General features: G+C 40.2%; 1 non-coding gene across 1 annotated transcript; it reads right to left on the bottom strand.

The window, feature by feature from the left end:
- Window positions 1-12,856: 12,856 nt before the first annotated feature.
- Window positions 12,857-12,962, bottom strand: LOC122683351. The gene has a single exon (XR_006337702.1). It is a non-coding gene; the product is annotated as a U6 spliceosomal RNA (small nuclear RNA).
- Between the last annotated feature and the right edge of the window lie 3,575 nt (window positions 12,963-16,537).

Below are 16,537 nucleotides of genomic sequence, written 5' to 3'. Positions count from 1 at the left end.
CAGCAAGAAGACTGCTCCTGCCTGACACATGACGGAACGCACACACCCTGGAGTGGGCTTCCCATCCCCTTCCTCCAGCACCACACTGGGAAGGAGGAAGGTACAGCCTAAGGATTAAGGATGCCAGGAGGCTGCACAGCCTCAGTTTCTGGCATGGTTGTGAGGATCCCAATTTTTCTCCATTTTAGGGGCGCAATTCTGTATTTTAAGGGATTGGAGAGTGGTAGGGAACTTCTCAGCTGAAGCGCTGTCTAAACACAGCATGCCATCCCAGGACGTGATCGGCATGGCGGTTGCCCCTTTCTGCACCTCAGCAGTTTTCCTCACTAGCAGGTGAAGGATGATTCTGTCTTTGCATATTTGTGCTTTTCCAGCCCCTTCACCCTTCCCGTGACCACCTCTCCTCCCACCCTCTATCCCCCTAGAAGTTAAACAAAGAAAAACCTGTGAAGGAAAACAATACAGGACACCATCTTTTGCCTGAACTATTAAAATCAGCTCCCAGCTGGTTTTTCTTTTTCTTGTCCTGCTCATTCTTCTGAAAAAGTGCCGAAGGGATATTTCCAAAACAAGCTGACTGTGAACCCCTTGTAAGTCTATAAGCTCCTCCAAGGAAGTAATCATCTTTGTGTCCTTGGCTCTGGACCTAGTGCCTGGCACACGGTAGATGCTGAACCAATGTTTGCTTAATTGGGACAGAACTGAAGGTCTGTCATTCATTAACATGCATGACCAAGCTTTCTCCTCAACCCGAATGGAGGTCTTGTGTGGCTCCCCACTTCCACCAAATTCCCACAGGCTGCATGACCTCACAGCTAGTCCATAAAACACATTGTTCTACAAGTGATTCCCTGGCAAGAAACTGGAATTACCTAACAAGGCATTAGTGGAAACACTCAAGCTGGAAAACCTTTGAGTCCTGTGTTATAGCCTTCCACTAACCCATGGGAGGTGTTCTGCTGAACAACACATATGTCAAAGGTGTGCCTTAAAGGCTGTTCTTCTAAATCGCTAATATTAGACATTCTATGACAAACAAAGCAGTAATTTCACATATTTCAATATAATATTTATTGAGAGCCCACTAAATGCTGAGGCTTTAAGAGATATAGAGGGAGAATAGGCAGACCCAGTTTCTGCCTTCATGGACTTGAAAAGTCTCACATATAACACGTGCCCTGAACTTTGTGACACTGGACTGTCAGGTGCTCAGGAGTACATAATGGAAGGCAAGCAGGCAGGATCTGCTACCTTGCCAAAATCCACATCCTCCTCTTATTCCTGGGAATACAGCAGGACGAGACTACCCCATCTCTCTTGCAGTCAGGCATGGCCCCGTGACTGATGATGGAATGTGCCAAGATGTGGTGTGGGCTGATGTTCAGTTTGGCCCATAAAACCACCCATATACACTCCTCTGTGCTCTTACCCTGATCCAGCTGCCTGGGCTGGAGGTCATCATGGTGATCTTGGAAGCCACGTGTTGAAGGAGTTGTTAACTACACCAGCCTGTGTACTTGAATGATCCTGCCTTGCATGGCTACATGAGTGAGACACATAGTTCTACTGGGTTTGAGCCCATTTTTGTGCTGAAGTTCATTTGTTATAGCAGCTGGATTTACCCTAATAATACAAGAGACTATTTAGTTTAAGTCAGAAGAGGCCTGGTGGAAGTAACATTTGAGTTGGGACCTGAAAGGTGAACTAAGGTTATCTGGGCCATGCCTGAAGGGGAAAGTTAGAAGGCTGCAGCATTGTGTCTGTGAAGGTGCTGAGGAAGTATCTGGGGAGTGGAAGGGAGTTCTGTAAAGTTGGGAAGCAGGTGGCCTGAAATACACTCAGAGAGGAAGGCTGAGGCCAGATTCCATAGGATCTTTCAGTGGCATTAAGGATTTTCAATGATATTAAGGGTCTTCTGGGGGAAGAGCAGGAACCCTCGAAGGAGTTGAACCAGAGAAGTGACCTATTGCTCAGCTACATGTAAGCATTTTGTGGAAATATACATGTAACACTGTCCCTTCGGTGGCTCTGGTCCCTGATACTTGCCCTAACTCTGAGAACGAGTGTGCTTGTGAAAATGAAACACAGTCAAATTACTTTCTCCTCCTTCACCAGTTCCTCCTCTCTTCTGCCTTGCAGCTTGAGATTTGTGAAATTTTAAAGCAAAGGAATAAGGAGTTGCTTCCTCAGACAGACAGAGGAGCAAGTCCAAGAAGGCAGAAGTGTTTCTGCCTTTCTTTGGTGTTTCTGCATTCGCAATTTTCCTTGTCTTAGTCTTCTTCCTAGAGTATACTTCCTCCACTTCTGGTGTCTACTGTGTATAGCAACACAGTATTTAGTTTTTCAATAATTTAATAAAAAAAATTTGGAGAGGGCCTACTCTGTGCCAAGAACTATCTTAGCCTCTAGAATTGATGTAACAGTGAATGGAGGAGGCAAAATTCACGTTTTGTGAATTTTACATTTTAGGGTATGATATGGACAATAAAAAATAGCATGCTATCATGCCAGTCAGTATAAATATTGTGGGAAAAAGTAAAACAAGGAAGCAACCAAAGAGGGGCTGCTATTCTACTAATATATAGATTTGCCAGGGAAGGGTTTTATTTAGAAATAACATTTGACTCAAGACCTGAGTGAAATGAGAAAGTAAGCCATGGCAATATCTGGGGGAAGAATCACAGAGAAAGAGGGAGAAGCAAAGATGAAATTCCCTGGATGGGAGTGTCTGGCATACATGAAGTTCATGAGTGCGTCAGGGAAAGAGATAGTCAAAGAGATCCCTAACTGAACCATTCTTATTTCAGGCAACACTGCACCTCACTGAGGACCAACATCAGAGACTTAACACTGCAGGACAGTGTTAAAGGGGGACAGACTTCACTGATATAATCCAGTCAGTCACTAGACAAATAAAAAATCAAATAATAATAATAAGTCCAAGAAAGGGAGTACCTATGTCCAGCCACAGTTGTTATAATATTTTATCTGAAATATCTAGTTACCAGCAAAATTTATAAGGAATGCAAAGAAATAGGAAAATATGATCCATATATCATAAAAATGCAGGCAATGGAAACTGCTTCTAAAAGAGACCAGATGTCATATAAAAAAATTTCTCTATGGGAGAAGGCAAGGGTGGGATGATCTGAGAGGACAGCATCGAAACACGTATATTATCAAGTGTGAAACAGACTGCCAGTCCAGGTTGGATGCCTGAGACAAGTGCTCAGGGCTGGTGCACTGGGATTACCCAGAGGGATGGGATGGGGAGGGAGGTGGGAGGGGGGTTCAAGATGGGGAACACATGTAAATCCATGGCTGATTCATGTCAATGTATGGCAAAACCACTACAATATTGTAAAGTAATTAGCCTCCAACTAATAAAAATAAATGAAAAAAATTCAAATTAGCCATTATAAACATGTTAAAGAACTAAAGAAAAGAATGTTTAAAGGAGTAAAAGAAGGTATGATGATAATGTTCCACTAAATAGGAAATATCAATAATGAGACAGAAATCATATTAAAGGGCAAAGTGAAGCTTCTTAAATTGGAAAGTAAGGTAAGTGAAATAAAAAATTCACTTGAGGGACACAACAATAGATTTCAACTGTCAGAAGAAAGAATTAGCAGACTTGAGGATAGAGCAATAGAAATTATGTAATCTGAAGAAGAGAAAAAAATAATAAAAACAGACAGAGCCTCAGAGAAACACTAGTGCATTAAGTGTGCCAACAAGTATATGATAATACCAGAAACAGAGAAGTTAAAGACAGTAGAAAAAATACTGATGAAATAATGGGGATGAAAACATCCTAAATTTATGGAAAAACACCAAATTAAACATCTAGGAAGCTCAACAAACTTAAAGTAGAATAAATGTGCAAAGAGACACAAATAGACACATCATAGCAAAAATGCTGAAAGCCAAAGACAAGAAAAGATCTGGAAAAGCATCAGGAGAAAAATGATTCATTGTTAACAAGGGAGCCCAATGAGATTAACATCTGACTTCTCAGTAGAAATAATAGAGATCAAAAGGCAGTGGAATAACAGTATTCAAAGTGCTGGAGGAAAAAAACTTGTCAATCAAGAACCATAGGAGTGATGTCACCAACATTTAATGACATATGTTGTTCCTAATCTCACTCTTCCTCACAATAAGAACAATTAACAACTATTCAAGAACATTTTCACCACTGAGAGAATCATAGAACGTGGAGGTGAGGCTGAAGCACTGCCCTGCACCACAGAGACCAACACAGACAGCATTAGAAGGGTAAGAGAAGTGGTTATCTGTGGGCTGGATGTCTAACATTGAATTGAAGCACATCTCCAGTGAGAAGCTCATGTAGCCAGATAGTTGTTTATAAGAAGGAAAGACTAAACTAAACAGTCTTTCTGAAATGTATCACTTTCCAGTCAGGTAGACCTGAAAAGTACTGTGAATAAGCTGCAGGGAGCAGGCTGGGGGCTGCTCTGCTCCTTAATTTCAGTTGCTTTGTGGTCTAGACTGCAAAACAGATTGCTGGAAGGCATCTGTAATGCATTTCCCATGGCCCTTTCTGGGACTCTGGGAGAGAAAACTGACACTTTTCAGAACACTGCTTTGTGATAGGTACTGGGCTAAATTCATGACTCCAATTTTAAACAGAAGGAAACTGAGATTGAGAATGTTAAAATGGTATACCCAAGGACAGACAGCTAAGAAAACCAAAGGCAAGGTTTATACCAAGGTCCAAGTTCAGTTCAGTTCAGTCGCTCAGTTGTGTCCGGCTCTCTGTGACCCCATGAATCGCAGCACGCCAGGCCTCCCTGTCCATCACCAACTCCCGGAGTTTATTCAAACTCATGCCCATCGAGTCGGTGATGCCATCCAGCCATCTCATCCTCTGTCGTCCCCTTCCCCTCCTGCCCCCAATCCCTCCCAGCATCAGGGTCTTTTCCAATGAGTCAACTCTTCACATAAGGTGGCCAAAGTATTGGAGTTTCAGCCTCAGCATCAGTCCTTCCAATGAACACCCAGGACTGGTCTCCTTTAGGATGGACTGTTTGGATCTCCTTGCAGTCCAAGGGACTCTCAAGAGTCTTCTCCAACACCACAGTTCAAAAGCATCAATTCTTCGGTGCTCAGCTTTCTTCACAGTCCAACTCTCACATCCATACATGACCACTGGAAAAACCATAGCCTTGACTAGACGGACCTTTGTTGGCAAAGTAATGTCTCTGCATTTTCTTTTTCTTTTTTTTTTTTTACATTTTTTTCCTTTATTTATTTATTTTTTCAGTGGGTTTTGTCATACATTGATATGAATCAGCCATAGATTTACATGGGTTTTGTCATACATTGATATGAATCAGCCATAGATTTACACGTATTCCCCATCCCGATCCCCCCTCCCACCTCCCTCTCCACCCGATTCCTCTGGGTCTTCCCAGTGCACCAGGCCCGAGCACTTGTCTCATGCATCCCACCTGGGCTGGTGATCTGTTTCACCATAGATAATATACATGCTGTTCTTTCGAAACATCCCACCCTCACATTCTCCCACAGAGTTCAAAAGTCTGTTCTGTACTTCTGTGTCTCTTTTTCCGTTTTGCATATAGGGTTATCGTTACCATCTTTCTAAATTCCATATATATGTGTTAGTATGCTGTAATGTTCTTTATCTTTCTGGCTTACTTCACTCTGTATAAGGGGCTCCAGTTTCATCCATCTCATTAGAACTGATTCAAATGAATTCTTTTTAACGGCCGAGTAATATTCCATGGTGTATATGTACCACAGCTTCCTTATCCATTCATCTGCTGATGGGCATCTAGGTTGCTTCCATGTCCTGGCTATTATAAACAGTGCTGCGATGAACACTGGGGTGCACGTGTCTCTTTCAGATCTGGTTTCCTCAGTGTGTATGCCCAGGAGTGGGATTGCTGGGTCATATGGCAGTTCTATTTCCAGTTTTTTAAGAAATCTCCACACTGTTTTCCAAAGTGGCTGTACTAGTTTGCATTCCCACCAACAGTATAAGAGGGTTCCCTTTTCTCCACACCCTCTCCAGCATTTATTGCTTGTAGACTTTTGGATAGCAGCCATCCTGAGTGGCGTGTAATGGTACCTCATTGTGGTTTTGATTTGCATTTCTCTGATAATGAGTGATGTTGAGCATCTTTTCATGTGTTTGTTAGCCATCTGTATGTCTTCTTTGGAGAAATGTCTGTTTAGTTCTTTGGCCCATTTTTTGATTGGGTCATTTATTTTTCTGGAATTGAGCTTCAAGAGTTGCTTGTATATTTTTGAGATTAATCCTTTGTCTGTTTCTTCATTTGCTATTATTTTCTCCCAATCTGAGGGCTGTCTTTTCACCTTACTTACAGTTTCCTTTGTTGTGCAAAAGCTTTTAAGTTATATGCTATCTAGGTTGGTCATAACTTTCCTTCCAAGGAGTAAGCATCTTTTAATTTCATGGCTGCAGTCACCATCTGCAGTGATTTTGGAGCCCCCCAAAATAAAGTCTGACACTGTTTCCACTGTCTCCCCATCTATTTCCCATGAGGTGATGGGACCAGATGCTATGATCTTAGTTTTCTGAATGTTAAGCTTTAAGCCAACTTTTTCACTCTCCTCTTTCACTTTCATCAAGAGGCTTTTTAGTTCCTCTTCACTTTCTGCCATAAGGGTGGTGTCATCTGCATATCTGAGGTTATTGATATTTCTCCCAGCAATCTTGATTCCAGCTTGTGCTTCCTCTAGCCCAGGGTTTCTCATGATGTACTCTGCATATAAGTTAAATAAACAGGGTGACAATATACAGACTCGACGTAATCCTTTTCCTATTTGGAACCAGTCTGTTGTTCCATGTCCAGTTCTACCTGTTGCTTCCTGACCTGCATAAAGGTTTCTCAAGAGGCAGGTCAGGTGGTCTGGTATTCCTATCTCCTTCAGAATTTTCCACAGTTTATTGTGATCCACACAGTCGAAGGCTTTGGCGTACTCAATAAAACAGAAATAGATGTTTTTCTGGAACTCTCTTGCTTTTTCGATGATTCAGCGGATATTGGCAATTTGATCCCTGGTTCCTCTGCCTTTTCTAAAACCAGCTTGAACATCTGGAAGTTCTCAGTTCACGTATTGCTGAAGCCTGGCCTGGAGAATTTTGATCATTACTTTACTAGCGTGTGAGATGAGTGCAATTGTGCGGTAGTTTGAGCATTCTTTGGCATTGCCTTTCTTTGGGATTGGAATGGGAACTGACCTTTTCCAGTCCTGTGGTCACTGCTGAGTTTTCCAAATTTGCTGGCATATTGAGTGCAGCACTTTCACAGCATCATCTTTTAGGATTTGAAATAGCTCAACTGGAATTCCATCACCTCCACTAGCTTTGTTCATAGTGATGCTTTCTAAGGCCCACTTGACTTCACATTCCAGGATGTGTGGCTCTAGGTGAGTTATCACACCATTGTGATTATCTGGGTTGTGAAGATCTTTTTTGTAAAGTTCTGTGTATTCTTGCCACCTCTTCTTAATATCTTCAGCTTCTGTTAGGTCCATACCATTTCTGTCCTTTATTGTGCCCATTTTTGCATGAAATGTTCCCTTGGTATCTCAGATTTTCTTGAAGAGATCTCTAGTCTTTCCCATTCTGTTGAATGGAGTAGCCATCATAGTCAACAAAAGAGTCCAAAATTCAGTACTTGGATGCAATCTCAAAAACAACAGAATGATCTCTGTTCGTTTCCAAGGCAAACCATTCAATATCACGGTAATCCAAGCCTATGCCCCAACCAGTAATGCTGAAGAAGCTGAAGTTGAATAGTTCTATGAAGACCTACTAGACATTTAGACCTTTTAGAACTAACACCCAAAAAAGATGTCCTTCTCATTATAGGGGACTGGAATGCAAAAGTAGGAAGTCAAGAAACACCTGGAGTAACAGGCAAATTTGGCCTTGGAGTACAGAATGAAGCAGGGCAAAGGCTAATAGAGTTTTGCCAAGAGAACGCACTGGTCATAGCAAACACTCTCTTCCAACAACACAAGAGATGACTCTACACATGGACATCACCAGATGGCCAACACCGAAATCAGATTGATTATATTCTTTGCAGCCAAAGATGGAGGAGCTCTATACAGTCAACAAGAACAAGACTGGGAGCTGACTGTGGCTCAGATCATGAACTCCTTATTGCCAAGGTCCAAGCCCCCTGATATTTCTACTAAACCATAGTCTTCTTTTATAGGTTAAGTAAAGTTAAGCAAACCAAGCTTATTTCTCCAAATCTGTCTCCAGATGTCTGTTCTGTAGAGGAACTATATTTTCTCAGGCAAAACCCATTGTATGAAAATACTGAACATAAAACAGAGGTTGGCAAACTCTTTTATAAAGGGCAAAACAGTAAATGTTTTAGGTTTTGTGAAGCTTACCATCTCTTATCCTAACTACTCACTCTGCTGCTATACTGTGAAGGCTGCCTTATTGCAGATGATATGTAAACAAACAAGTGTGACTATATTCCAGTGAAACTTAAGGACACTGAAATTTGAATTTCATATAATTTTCACTTGTCATGGTATTTATTTCTTTCCATGCCTCTCAACTATTAAAAAAGCTTTTCTTAACTCCTGGACTGTACAAAAACAGGATGAAGGATTTGGTTTGGTGTGCAGGCCATAGTTTGTAGAGTAAGTCCCCTATATATGAACAAGTTCTGTTCTGAGAGTGAATTCATGAGTCCAACTTGTTCTAAGTCCAACCAAGTTAGCCTAGGTACCTAAGTAACACTATCGGCTATAAAGTACTGTACTGTAATAGATTTATAATATTTCTCACACAAATAATACATAAAAACAAAAAATAAAGAAAACATTTTTAATCTTCCAGTAAAAAGTGAAAGTGAAATTCCCTCAGTCGTGTCTGACTCTTTGTGACCCCAAGGACTATATAGTCCATGGAATTCTCCAGGCCAGAATACTGGAGTGGGTAGCCTTTCCCTTCTCCAGCGGATCTTCCTAATCCAAGAATCAACCCAGGGTCTCCTGCATTGCAGGCGATTCTTTACCAACTGAGCTATCAGGGAAGCCGCGATCTTGCGGTGTGGTACCTTGGAAAGTACAGTGATACAGTAAACAGCTGGCATACAGGTGCTGGCATGCAGTGAACAGGAGAGAGGAGTTACTGACTGGAGGAGGGAGAGGAGGTGGGAGAGGGTAGAGCTGGAGGATCATCAGCAACAGGAGACACAGGGCCAGCTGCTGTGAAGATTCTATTCTATTGCACTCTAAGTAGTGCTGTACACTGAAGCACAACCACTTGTAGGGGAGTTGTGCATGTGACAATGTACACCAGACGAGGGAACTAACTTGTGTGATTGGACATGTGAGCCAATGTCCACACCTTTGAAGTTTGCAACGTGAAGGTTTGTAAGTAGGGAACTTACTACACACACACACACACACACACACACACACACTGCTTGATGGTACTCTGATCATTAAATTTCTTGAATCCAGAGGATCTTTCTCATGCTGAATTTCACTTTTAATGCAACACACAGTGCCAAAATAGCAGTGTTTCAGAATATGTAGAGGAGATACAGAACATGATAGCAACAGTAGGAAACAAATGACAAGCAACAAGAATAAAAATGAGATGTGATGAACTTCTAGAACACAGTTGGTTATACACAGGTAATGTATTTATCAACTGTTGAAACAATTCCAGGTTTCTGTGTTTAATTTAAAACAGTCTCAAATAGGATTTTACAGAATTAATTTTTAGAGCAATCATTCGATCAAAGATTGAATACAGACTCTTGTTAAATAAATATAAGAGAAAAAGGCCTTTAATGGGATTCAATTATTTTGCTGTTTGGATAGTAACTTTGGAGTAGACTTCATGGTTAAAGAAAAAAAAGAGAAAAAAAAAAGGAATGAGTTTTACAAATGATTGAGTGACAAGGGTTGTCTCTGGTTGGGAAACCATTTCTCATATTTCATGTTCAAAGAATTGAATTAATGAAAATAACATCTAGCATTTGTGTAATATTTCATTATTTACAAAAGAGCTTCCCCATATGGCATCTTATTTAATTCATGTACTGATAAATGCTTTGTTGAAGTAGGTGTTTCACTAGCTTAATAATGGAAACTGAGGTTTGTAAAATTTAAGCGATTTTCAAGTTCACTTAAGAACTTGTGTTTAGAACTGGAACTCAAATATTTTCTGATTCTTAGTTGACTGTCCTTTGGGATGTTGCTAGTATTGCATGAAAAAGAAAGTTCTATAACCAAATTATTTGAAAAATGCTGAGATAAACTAGTGTCTGCTTTTAGACTCCCCAGAACCTTTCATTAACTAACATCAAATGCAAATTCCCAAAAGGAGAATATAGGAGGTGGTGTTTCCCAAATTTATTTGGTTCTAGAATCCTTTCTAGAAACAGTGATCAAGCCCCTGTGTTTCATGTGGCCCTGAATAAGAATTAAGATTGGGCAAATTACCTAAACCTCTCTACATCCCTGTGTCCTTGTCTCTAAATGGAGGGATAATGATAGCTTTTCCACAGGGTGGTTGTGAGAGTTCAAAGAGTTGATGCACTTGAAGCAGTGTCTGCCATATGTAATTGCTTAATTACAAGTAATTGCTGAATTACACATGATTGTTTGATATCCACATATACATCTGGCACACACATCGGCAAATCCAATCTCTTTTTAAAGATGAAGAGCAATTCAGGGAAGTGAAATGATTCTCTCAAGGTCACGAGGCCAGCAAGAGAGAGCTGGAATACAGACAAGTCTTCTAAACCCAAGGGCACAGTTTTATTTATCAAAACAAGAAAAATGAAACCATATATCCATTTTGATATTCAGGTCCGAATGAAAACTGGAAGATCATGGTCCTTACCTAGATTTTTTTAAAAAGAGATAAAATAAACATCTGAATATTTGGCGAGAGAGGGATGTCTGGCTGGTATTTTTGCTCACTTTCTGTCTGAGGGATGCAGTTTCCTCTTTGATGAGATTGATTTGTAACTCCCTGCACTGCTAAACCACTGATCTCAATTTAACTATACAACTTGGGAGAGCTGGAGCTGTGCCATTTTCCCAGAAAATGATTAAGACCAACTCTAAGAATATTGTGAACTTTATCAGGAAAATCAATTCCTCTAACAAGGAAGTGAATCACTATTGATTTTTTTTTCCTCTCTAATTGGACTCTGAGCCCCGATAGCTTTTCATAAGTGGTGGCAGCTTGCTTTCAGCAAAACGCGTTTTTCACTCAGCAGTGGAGCATAGCATGCTCTCCAACACCTGTGACATTCTTTTTCTTTCTCTAATTTGTATTCCAACTTGAAGGTAAGCATGGAAGCTTTCAGACACCTGCTATTCACAGCAACATGATGTTCATGAGACTTTTGTTGCCCTAAATGGACAATTTCTGTGTTCCTGTAATATGTAGATACATGGGGGTGGTGGAAAGGGCTTGGTACAGAGCAGATGATGCACAATGAGAAAATGGCTAAGATGTAACTAAGGTGACTGGTGAAGCAGCAAGCCATATACTCCCAATCCAAGATGCCTACATGAATGTGCCCCATAATTTACAATATCTGAATTATTTGAAGTACTAAAAGGAAAGTTTCCAAATTATTTTTATCAGGTAGATACACATTTTTTAAAAACTCTGCCAAAGATAGCACAATAGAAAAAAAAAACCTACAAAATTTAGTTATAAATATCCATGCAAACGTCTTAAAGTACAACTGTATTCCAGTGTACTTGCTGTGCCTGATGCTTAGGAGATGCAGTAATGGACAAGTTGCAGTGCTTGTCCTCAAGTAGTCTAAATTTAGACTGGGGTTTCAAACCAGAAAAATGATTTTACTACACAATCATGTAAGATAAGGACAATCGCAAATGACCCATATATTGCTAGGAAGGCTCAAAGGAAAGCACTTGGTAATACTTGGTTTGGGCATATGAATAACAATTTGGAAGAGCTGCTCTTTGAGTTGAGCGGTGAAGAAAATCATGGCTAAAGGTCTCAGTTCTGCCCTTGTTCTGCCAAGTTCAAATCCCAAGTCTGGGACTTCATTATTTTATGCTGCTTAACTGATGCATCTTTAGATGTGGGCTCATCTCTAGAATCTGGGTACCTTGAATAATACAGGGACATAGTAGCTTATTCTTGTTGGAACAGATCACTTTCCTCAGATAACTGTAATAGATAGCAAACATGACCACAATTCTTTGTAGCCTCTCCCATTAAGAAGTGGAATCTGAGACTTCCCTGGCTGTCCAGTGGCTAAGACTCTGTGTTCCCAATGCAGGGGGCCCTGGTTCAATCCCTGGCCAGGAAACTAGATTTCACATGCCACAACTAATACCTGGAGCATCACAAAAAAAAGTAAATATTATAAAAGAAGCAAAATCTGCTTCCTTCTTCCTTGAATCTGGGTTGGCTTTTCCATTGACTTTGATTAGCAATGTGATGAAAATGGCAGTGTACCCGTTTCACGCCTGTCTTCAAGAGGTCTTATATTTCCACTTACTGTTCTTTTCTTCTTTTTGTGTGTTCTGTTTTGCTAACATTTGTATTTATTTTTTAATAGGATTACAGAGCTGGAAAGGGTCTTGCAGATCTTGTCCTCACTCTATTTTAAATATTTTATGCTGGAGTATAGTTGATTTTCAATGTGGTGTTTGTGTCAGGTGTCCTGCAGCTTGATTCAATTATACATAGACATATATCTGTCCTTTTTTTTTTTTTAACTCTTTTCCCGTACAGTTTATAATAGAGTGTTGAGTAGAAGTCCCTGTGCTATACAGTAGGTCCTTGACTCTATTTTTATATAAAAATATGGAACACTTCCCGAATTTGCATGTCATCCTTGCGCAGCAGTCATGCTAATTTTCCCGTATGGTTCCAACTTTAGTATATGCGCTGCCGAAGCAAGCACTCGTCCTCATTCTTTTAAACTTCTGAGAATCTTCTAAATTATAACCGATGCTCTTATGACAATTTCACATACACACTTCCCAGCCATAATTTGGTGCAGGCTCTTTTAAATTTTTGGAACTGTCCAGCATTCCCTTTCATTGAGGAGAAATTCACTGATTTTTAAAAGATTTATATGTTATTGAGGTACATAAGTTTCATGTGTACAATATTATATTTCTACCTCCATATATTTTAGTTTGCTCATCACCTAAAATTTAGTTTCCATACATCACCACACAGTTGATACCCTTTACTTATTTTGCCCTACCTCATCCAGTAACCACCACTCTGTTCTCTGTATCTATATGTCTGTTTTGGTTTTGATTGTTCATTAATTTTCTTCTTCTTTTTTTTTATATTCCACACACGCATGGGTCATATGGTATTTGTATTTTTCTGACTCATTTCACTTAGCAAGGTGACTTCAAGGTGCATCCACATTGTCACAAATGACAAGGCTCATCTATTTTGGTGGCTGTCTACTCACTGTTGATGGAGCCACATGAACAGGCCTGGACCTTACTGCTGGAGGATGAGGCTGGGTAGAGAGGGAACTCAGTCACTCAGTTGTCCCAGCCCAAACCCAGATACGTCAGCCTCACAAGTCAAGCCGGGCTGCTGTCAGAAATTTCCAAAGATTTCCCACGTTTTTGTTCATGAGTACTGACTGCATATAAAAGCTACTGTGTGTTCTCTGAAGTGTTCTAGCTGTGTGTGAGACACTAAGTTGATGGGCTTAAGTGAGCAGTTCTCATTAAGACTGTGAGGCAATCTCATTCACCATTGCAACAAAAAGAATAAAATACCTAGGGATAAACCTACCTAAAGAGACAAAAGACCTGTATGAAGAAAACTCTAAGACACTGATGAAAGAAATCAAAGCTGACACAAATAGATGGAGAGATATAACATGACTATGAGTCATGCTATAATAAGTCAGAAAAAGACAAATACCATATGACCCATGCATATGTGGAATATGTGAAAATGACTATACTACCCAAAGTAATCTACTGATTCAATGCAAACTACCAATGGCATTTATCACAGAACTAGAACAAAGAATTTCACAATTTGTATGGAAGCAAAAAAGACCCCAAATAGCCAAAGCAATCTTGAGAAAGATTGCTTTGAGAAAGAAGAGTGGAGCTGGAGGAATAAACCTTCCTGACTTCAGACTATACTACAAAGCTACAGTCATTAACACAGTATGGTACTGGCACAAAAACAGAAATATAGACCAATGGAACAAGATAGAAAGCCCAGAGTAAACCCGTGCACCTTATTTTTGACAAAGGAGGCATGAATATACAATGGAGAAAAGACAAGCTCTTCAATATATGGTGCCAGGAAAACTGGACAGCTACATGTAAAAGAATGAAACTAGAACACTTTCTAGTGCTATACACAAAAATAAACTCAAAATGGATTGAAGATTTAAATGTAAGTCCGGAAATTATAAAGCTCTTAGAGGAAAACATATGCAGTACTCTTTAACATACATCACAGCAAGATCCTCTTTGACCCACATCCTAAAGTAATGGAGATAAAAACAAAAGTAAACAAATGAGACTTAATTAAACTTAAAAGATTTTGCACAACAAAGGAAGCAATAGACAATATTAAAAGACAGCCCTCAGAATGGGAGAGAATAATTGCAAGTGAAACAACTGACAAAGGATTAATCTCCAAAATATATAAGCAGCTCATGTAGCTCAATACCAGAAAAACAGACAACCCAATCAAAAAATGGGTGGAAGACCTAAAAGACATTTATTTGAAGAAGACATACAGATGGCTAATAAACTCATGAAAAGATGCTCAACATCACTCATTATTAGAGAAATGCAAATAAAAACTACAATGAGGTATCACCTCACACAGGTCAGAATGGCCATCATCAAAAATCTACAAACAATAAATGCTGGAGAGGGTGTGGAGAAAAGGGAATCCTCTTGCACTGGTGGGAATGTAAATTGATACAGCCACTATGGAGAACAGTATGGAGATATCTACTAGGTGTAGAAATACCATATGACCCAACAATCCTACTCCTGGGACATATCCTGAGAAAACCATTGAATGTACCCCCAAAATCTTCACTGCAGCACTTTTTACAATAGCTAGGACATGGAAGCAACCTAGATGTCCATCAACAGATGAATAGATACAGAAATTTTGGTACATGTATACAATGGAATATTACTCAGCTACAAAAAAGAATGCATTTGAGTCAGTCCTAATGAGGTGGATGAACCTAGAGCCTATCGAACAGAGTGAAGTCAGTCAGAACGAGAAAGACAAATATATATTAGTACATGTGTGTGGAATCTAGAAAGATGGTGCTGATGAGCCTATTTGCGGGGCAAGAACAGAGGCCAGACATAGAGAAGAGCTTTGTGGGCACAGTAGGGGAAGGACAGGGTGGGATGAATTGGGAGAGCAGCATGGAAACATATACATTACCGTGTGTAACACAGCCAGCGGGAGTCTGCTGTGAGACCCAGGCAGCTCAGCCCAGTGCTCTGTGTCAACCTAGACGGGGGGGTGGGTGGGAGAAGGGAGGGAGGTTCAGGAGGAAGGGGACATATGCACACCTGTGGCTGATTCATGTGGAGGTATGGCAGAAACCAGCATAATGCTGTAAAGCAATTATTCTCCAATATTAAATTTTTTAAAAGTCATAAAAAAAGATATGTGAGGTGTGTGAAAGCTATTTCCTGACTTCAAACGGAAGTCAGAAAATCTGGTTACTGTACTAATGAACTACAGGGATTCAAGCAAGACATTTGGCCCAAAGGGCTTTGGTTCCCTCATCATGAAATGAGGGAGCAGAATTGGGTCTCCAGGATTCTAGACTTCCTGCCATGCTGAGTCACTTTCCGGGTCCTCTGGGCACCAGGGTTAGTAGCAATTCTCTGCTATAAAAGAAAATGATTTCCATCTTCAAGCTTATATTATTTTATTTAGCTTTAAATATGCTAGTTACTCATATACCAGTGATCCATTAGTATTTAGAAAATAGAGTATTCAGATATGGAAAAAAATAATATTCCCACAATTCAGCTGTAAATTATGTGAACACTGTTAACAGTCCATCCTTATTTCTAATCATCTGCCAATGCGTGAGCCATAATAGACTTGGGTTCAATACCCTGGTTGGGAAGATCCCCTGGAGGAGGGCACGGCAACCCACTCTCGTATTCCTGCCTGGAGAATCCCATGGACAGAACAGCCTGGTAGGCTATGGTCCAAACGGTCGCAAAGAGTTGGACATGACTAAAGCGACTTAGCACAGCACAGCACACATGTATTAAAAAATAAATTTGTAAAGTACATATCCCCCTACCAATTGGTTTTTCAGGATCTTAGCACAGGGAGAGATTAAAGGGCTGCACTGTGTTCCATAGACAGATGCCGTGTCTATGGTTCCACAACCAAGTTATGCTGATTTTCACTCTTATCAACAATGTTGTGACAAACAAGGCTGAATTCCCCAAATCTGAGGAATAAATATTTGAAAAGCAGAGGACC

Source organism: Cervus elaphus, chromosome 24, assembly GCF_910594005.1.
Source record: "Cervus elaphus chromosome 24, mCerEla1.1, whole genome shotgun sequence".
NCBI classification, from domain to species: Eukaryota; Metazoa; Chordata; class Mammalia; order Artiodactyla; family Cervidae; genus Cervus; species Cervus elaphus.
Note: the sequence above shows the minus strand (reverse complement) of the source record. Positions and strands in the feature narration are given on the sequence as shown.